We start from the raw sequence: 8,175 nt of genomic DNA, 5'->3' as shown, positions 1-8,175 counted from the left end.
GATCCCTCTAATAACTGCAAGGATTTCCTTTTGCATGGTAGGATAATTTGACTCAGCTTTATTAAAACTTCCATTGCTATATCTACAGAGTCTTTCTCCTTCTTTGACTTTTAATACAGCACTCCAGTGCTCATTACTAGCATCTGTTTCAAGAATCAAATCATCTTCACTAGTAGGTAGTGTTAGTATAGGAAGATGTTTACACATAGCTTTTAAATTTTGAACAATTTTGGAATTATCTTCTTTCCAGTTCCAAGTGATTTCTTTCTTGAGTTTGTGTTGTAATGGTTTTCTTAATAGAGCAAGATTTTCTATGAAATCAGAAGCATAAGTTAAACATCCTAAAAATCTTTCTAGTTGTTTTCTATCTTCAATTTTATCTGGGAATTTTTCAATCTTCTCTAGGATATGTTTTTGCAATATTATTTGTCCTACTTTAATCTCTAATCCTAGAAACTCAATTTCTTGTTTAGCATAAATACATTTATCTTTTCCAAGGATTATACCATGCTCAGCACATTTTTTACTAGCTCTTAGTGTAGCTTTGACTTCTTCATCTATTCCATCGTACCAATCTTCTACACAGCCATAGAAACTATTTTCAATGTAATTTAGGAAATTTTCAAAAGTCCATTCAGTGTTTAAATTGAGTACACTACTCATGCTCTTTTTCCATTGATCTAAAACATCTTGTCTATCTCTTACACCATCTAACTTAAGCTTATAGCCAGTTTGACTTATAGGTTCAAGGGTCACCTCTTCATATTTAGGAATTTGATTTGGCATAACCTTGACACTAAATCGGGTAGTCTTCCCTGGTATGTATCTTGGTCATGTGCAACTTCCTTCTCCTTGATACCTAGGTCTTTGGATAACATTGTTTACATTATTGTTTTCATTAATAATTTCTTCTCCAACATCATTACTATCCATTACCCTTTTACCTAGTTTATTTTCAATTTTTTGCTTAACCACTTCTATAGGTAGAAAGTCTAACTCATCTTGTTTCATTAATCCCATTTGTTAATACAGGTCTTCTTCTAAAGTAGCATAGTTATTTTCATTAACTACACCAGCAACAATAATCATTTTTTTAGATATTATTTTCATGATATCATTTAGTTTATTAGGGTTTTCTTCTTTATCAAACAAGATTTGCAATTCTTCAATCGTTTTCTCCTGAAGATGATGGCTCATTTTTAGTTTTTTTGTTTTTTTCTTGATTACTAGTAGGTCTTTTAGGGAGTGATCGATACACTAAATTTCTTATTTTTATCTAAATTTTGAAAAGGATACTTATATTTATAAGGAATAACCTTATCCTTATTAGGTGATACTTCTTTATTAAACTGATGTCTTACTTCGTTTGTTAAAGCAAGTTGTACTTGTTTAACTTGTTCTTTTAGCTCACTTATGTTTTTACTAATCTCTGATATCGTTATTGATAGTTTATGTTCACTACTCATGCAACGACAATGTATGCTACCAACTTCTACTTTAAGCTCACCAATTTGATCTACAATATAATTAAGGACTGGGCCAAAATTATTAGTATTTTCAGGAATATGATAGTAGTGTTTAAAATCAGGCTTCTTGCACTCAGTAGATGGTCTAGTATTCTCCAGCTTTACTTATTTATTTAAATTAATTAACTGTTTTACTTAGATTTAACCGTATGACTCTGATACCAAATTCTCCCAGTGGCACTAGTAAAACAGTTTCTAATCCTATAATAACAGTATTGTCTTCCTTAATAACAGATTTTTCTTGGGCAATAACTATATGCAATTGTATGCAAATAAAAGTACTACTGAAAAGAACAAAACGACACTTCGATAACAATATTAAAGGAACATATAACAGTTTTCAACTTTATTATAACACGCATAGACCTAAAATTACAGTATTAAAATAGCGGATTTTGATTTTCCAACACTTAGCGAATTTTTTTTTTCAACGTAGGTATGGACATATATTGTCCTTACCTGGTAGTGGGCAATACTTATTGATAAAATAGAACCCTAATCGCTTTTCCTTAATTTTTATTCCTCATTATTCTTTCTTTAATTTGTGGTTGGTGCACCCGAGTTTGCACCATGCGTGTGGTGCACCCGAAAAAGAGCATTAGATATATTTAAAAGAACATGGGCGAAAAAAGAACGGTATAGACATTTATAATGAACGCGAGTATAATATGTTCTTTGAGTTTGATTATTTTGTTCTTTGAGTGTGAACTATATGTACTTTACATTATAAAATATGTTTTTAATGTATGAAAAAAAAGGTTAAAAATTCAACCACTTGAGTAACCTTGAAAAAGACCATGTTCTTAATGTATTATCACGTTCTTTTTGTAAATATATACTTTATGTTTTTTTGTCAAACACAAACATGTTCTTTTGTCAAACACAGATATGTTATTTTTTCAAAAACTAATATGTTCTTTTTTTCAAACACTAGTATAATCATTTTTTTCGCCTATGTTCTTTAAAATATGCCTAATGTTCTTTTCGGGTCCACTATACGCATGGTGCACCTGGGTGAACTATACTTTTTTCTTTTTTTCAGACACTCAGTTGCGACAACCTTAATTTATTCCTTCTCCCTCTTTTCAGTTTTTCATTCCTGACTTCCTTTGTGACCACCACTCAGGCGCTCATCCACAAAGCACATCAACCATCGCTTAGGCAGCCCTAATCCCTTTCATTCTAAGAGAACGGTTGGTTAGTGTAATTTTTTGGATTGGAAATAGATTTAATTAAACTAATACCATCCATTACCGAGTGTTTGGTTTGAAAACATAGTACCAATTACTATTACCTAAGGCTAATGGTTACCCCTCATTTGTTACCTCTCAAAAACTTGGGGTAACAAATATCCTTACCCTCCTCTTTATAAATACCCGTTTAATGGTTAAACCAAACAAAAGGAAAGGTCATAGCTAAATGATTTATGTTTGTTGAAATTATAAATAAAGAGATGAGAAAGGAGAAAGAAGAACATAAATTTGTATGTATTCAATCCATCTAATAAAGAGATTACAACTAGCTTTAAATAGATATTGTTGATCAATCCTCCAATCCTGATTAGCCCAAAGGGTGAACCGGGTGGAACACAAAAAAAAAAAACATACAAGTTGAAGCACTAAGTCCCAACACTTTTGTCTTCCCCATCTTATTTGTTTCCTTTCCACTTCGTTTTCATTTTTTCGAACCAAACGCTCCATATATTTGTAATCACCGCTCTCCTTCTCAGTCTTCTCTGACGGTCCAGTTGTCCACTACTCCCTTTCTCATTCTTAATTTCACTCCAACTACAATAGTTGCTCTTGAAGGTAATACTTCAATTTTATTTATTTTTAGGATTTTTTTAACGGAGGTTTAGTAATTACCATCTATAATTTTTTTTTATTATTATTTTTTTCTAATACTCACCTATTATTTTTTAAAAATGAAAATTTCCCAATTTTATTGCCTACATGACATTATTGGGCCCCACTGACGGAATTTTTCAATTTTATTTGTTTTCTAACTTTGTTCTTCGATTTTTGAGTTGTAAATCCAAATATATAAACAAACGACTAAATTATATACCTAATTTACAAAATTGGGGCTAAATATAGGATGGTGTACGTTAATCATTTAGGATTTTGAAATGAAATTTGGAGTTTTATATTTAGTGTTTAAGTTTTAAAATTGGGACTATTTTGCATCGATTAAACGTATTATGTCTTCAATTAGTACCAAAATTGATATTAATGTTAAGAAATTATTAGTAATTATTGATTTGAAAAATTAGGGTTCATATGTATTTTAGGGATATTTTAATGTCAAATGCTTTTCTAAATTATGATTTACAATCCTTAATTGAGCATATATATTAGTTCTTTTTTTTTTTTTTTTGAAACCAGCATATATATTAGTTCCATATAGAGCTAATCAATGTAAACAATGCTTAATTTGAAAAATTATCTCATTTGATAATTTTCCCAAATTTTGAATAAACCATAAATGAAGAACAACAAATTATAGTTGACACATATTAGTGACTTAGTTATGTTCATGTGAGCTTGAATTATATTTTAATTGAACAACAAATTCTGTTTGGATTCGATTATGTAAAATCCATACCGCAAACGAACTTTCACCCTTAAACAACAAGCATTGTGAAAGACACATATTATTATATCACAAACAACAAGCAAATAGTTTTTCAGTTCATATATTGTTTTTTGTAAGACTTGCAAACTTTTCACACCTTTCTTTCTACTCACCACCACCAACAATACTCTCATTCAATCCCACTTCACTTTTTCTCTCCTCCCCCACCTTTAAATCACCCTTATTTTCTCTCTCCTCAACTTCCTGCTAAATTACTCCATTTTATTTGTTCATAATTCAAGCTTGAATTGAAGATTTGAAGAGGATGGTAAGGATAGTGAAAATAAATATTGTTGATTATATTTGTCCATGATTTATGCTTGAATTGGCTTGATAATTGATTGAGATTTTCGGATTTTTCGAAAATAGCCCATAAAATTTATTTGGGGCTTTCTAGTGTGATGTATAATTGTCGAAATTGATTGTTCTATATGATTGTATGTTGAATTGTGAGCATTTTGATAGCAAATGCATGTATTTTGGTTGAGAAATGAGCATGTTATGTTATACCCATGAGTTTAGTACGGGACCTTTAATGGTGATTCCACCATTATTGACCTTTTAATTATTTTTATAAAATAAATTCTATTTTCTTGATTATATTATCTATAATACGTTGGGTGATATCCTTTATAAGTCGGATGATATCCTCTATAAGTTGGATAGTATCATCCATTGTTCATATGATATCATGTAATAGTTCCATGATATCCTATATTAGTTCAACGATATCTTGGTTTCATGATATTATCTATAGTTTGGATGATATCATCTATTGGTTCTATGATATATCCTCTAATGGCCTGGCTATATGATATCATTTGTAGGCTGGATGATATCCTCTATTTGTTTGTTGGATGATATCCACCTAATAGAGGATATCATCCAGCCAATAGAGGATATTATATAGCCCAATAAAGGATATCATAAAGCCAATAAAGAATATCATCCAGTTAGTAGAGGATATCATCCAGAGGATATTAACTAGTCAGTAGAAATATCAACCTGTCAATAAAGGATATCATATAGCCAATAAAAGATATCATTCAGTTAGTAGAGGATATCATCTAGTCAAAGGATGATATCATCCAGCCAATAGATGATATTATTCCGCTAATTGAGGATATCAAAAATCCGCATTTTGTCAGTCCGGACTGACACAATACCTTCTTTTATTATATTAACTAAAAAAATGGATGAAGTATATGGTTGAGTACTTGCGTGTGAACTTGAAAAAGAAAGAGTCATAGTATAAATTATTATAACCTACTTGGGAATGTTCTCAGAGCTATCTAGTTATCCTGAAAAAATGAGAAATTGGTGTCATGGTATTATTTTTATAGCATAGTTGGGGATGTTCGTTCTAAGTTCTAACAGCTATCTATTCATCTAAACATATTATTGAATATTTGGGTGAGAAAGAGTCAAATTTTTCTATAAATATGGTATTCTTGCCCTTCCCAAAAAGCACCAAACATTAACCTTCATCATTTACTAAAAAAAAAAAAAACAAAGAGATACGGGGTATTTCATTATGGCCTCATCCTCTACAGGAAACTCAATGCTCTTCACAGCATACATTGGAGCAATGTACAAAAACATAAAATTTTCAGACGTACCAATCAACAAAAATGTGCAATTCAACTTCCTTCTTTCATTCGCTATCGATTACACAGAATCCTCTTCTTCTCCAACCCCCACCAATGGCAAATTTAACATCTTTTGGGATCATAACAAACTCACTCCTTCGGAAGTTTCCTCTATCAAAAACAAGCACCCAAATGTAAGGGTAGGCGTAAGCATAGGTGGTGCTACTGTTTCGGCCCACCCAGTTAACTTCATGCCCAGTTCAATAGATTCATGGGTCTCAAACGCCGTTTCTTCATTGAAGGATATCATCAATAAGTATCATCTTGATGGCATTGACATCAATTACGAGCACTTTAAAGGAGGAAGTGATACTCAGACGTTTGTTGAGTGCATCGGACGGTTGATAAAGGATCTCAAGGAGAATAATATAGTGAAATTTGTGTCAATAGCTCCATTTGATGATGACGAAGTCCAAAAACGCTACCAGGCTCTGTGGACGAAATATGGGAAGTATATAGACTACGTTAATTTTCAGTTTTATTCATATGAGCAAATCACAAGTAAATCCGAATTCATCAATTATTTTAAGAATGAAAGGGAAAATTACAAAGATGGTAAGATATTGGCAAGTTATATTAGTTATGGAAGCAAAGGGCTAAAACCAGGAAAAAAATTCTTTAAAGCTTGTAAGAAGCTTATGGAAAAGAATTTACTACACGGGATCTTCTTTTGGTGTGCTGATGATTCTAAGGAATTGAAGTTCGAGCATGAAGTTAAAGCTCAAGAATTGCTTGCAGCACCTTGATTTTTCAATCTTTCTGTAATTATTTTGCTTTCTAGGAAAGTTGCATGATTTTACTTGCTCATTAGGGGTAAGGTTTTGCCTGTGACAAAAAATATGTCGTTATATGTACTGTCTTTCAAAGTAAGTTATTATATATGTTGACCTCACATACTTGATTGTTTTGAATTGAGGATTTCCCAGTTTTTCATAATTTTGTTTCTCATGTTGCATTTTCGTAATAAACCAACAACTTTATTCAATTGTGGAGCCTACAATAATGAAAAAGTTGTTGATTTATTCACAAAAATGCCCCTATGAGAAACAAATTTCATTTCTCACCAAGAGAAACAAATTTCATTTCTCACCATGAGAAACAGGGTATTTCCCTTTTTAATCTGTCACAAGTACTGTAACTAATTAACTACATATTTAATGAATTCAATTCCCTCTTCCCAGTTAATTTACAATTCTACTAATTAAGAGTTGGGAGAATTGTTCAAACAACTATTAAAATGCCTATAGGTGGGAAAAAAAGTTCCTAGGACCTAGTTCACAATAATATTATTATGGACATGAGATTTGTATGCTCGCAACTGACGTTATATTAAACATAGTGTTCGTAATTTTAACCTACTCCCTCCATGTTTTAATAATTATTACACTTTGACCGGCACATAGTTTTAGGCACTATAATTGACTACATAAATAAAATATGAGATAACTGAGGTAGTTAAAGTATTAAAAATTAAATGGTAAAAAAAAATAATGGGGTTAATAGTTTATTGTAAATTAATAAATGTGAGAAAAGAAATTATAAAAAAAAAATAGTATTAGGGTTTGGAAGGGACCATGAGGAGAGGGATAGTATATTTAAATGCAGCTTTATGCCAAATAAAAGAAAGTGCAACACTTATTAAAAGACATAAGGACTAGGGAGTAGTAAAACATAGTAATTTTGGTGGTGGGTAGTTTTTGTATAGTAATTTTGGTGGTGGGTAGTTTTTATATGGGGTAAGGGTTAGGTGGGAATGGGCTAGTTGTTTCGGGTAGCACTACCACAAAATAGGGAATAGAGATCGCCTAAAACAACCAATATAGATCGCCTGTAGGGCGCTCCTCTGAGGGGGTGCTCTATAAAGTCTGTAGAACGCCTCTTTGAGGCGATCTATATCTAACACCATGCAGAGCGCCTGTCTAAGATAGACGCTTCATATTTTATATAAAAAGTTAATAAAAAAACTAGGAAAATAGAGCGCCCATCTTCGCATAGGCGCTCTCTAGCTACATAAAAACAGAACGCCTATCATAGATAGGCGCTCTCTATTCCTCACTTTTTTAATAAAAAAAATTATTATTATTATTGTTATTATTACTATTATTATTAAAATAATAGTAATAATAATAATAATAATAGTAATAATAACAATAATAATAACAATAATAATAATAATAATAATTCATAGCTAATAACTAAATCACACTAACAATCACATTTTATTTGTACAAAAATTAAAATACAAGTATTTCAATTATAATAACTAAATTCTTTGAGAAAAAAATTATTATACAAGGCTTTTGACATAACTAATTAATTATCAATGTTCTAACAACTACTCTAGAAGTGTACCAACATGAATATGC

The 8,175-nt window shown here is 31.1% G+C and overlaps 1 pseudogene; it reads left to right on the top strand.

Annotated features, from left to right (window-relative positions):
- The first annotated feature begins 2,979 nt into the window (after nucleotides 1–2,979).
- Nucleotides 2,980–6,555, top strand: LOC145594087 (chitinase 2 pseudogene; annotated as a pseudogene).
- The last annotated feature ends 1,620 nt before the right edge of the window (nucleotides 6,556–8,175 follow it).

The sequence above is a fragment of the Chenopodium album genome, chromosome 19, assembly GCF_948465745.1.
Source record: "Chenopodium album chromosome 19, dcCheAlbu1.1, whole genome shotgun sequence".
Classification (NCBI taxonomy): Eukaryota; Viridiplantae; Streptophyta; class Magnoliopsida; order Caryophyllales; family Amaranthaceae; genus Chenopodium; species Chenopodium album.
The sequence above is the reverse complement of the archived record's forward strand: the minus strand, read 5'-3'. Positions and strand labels throughout refer to the sequence as shown.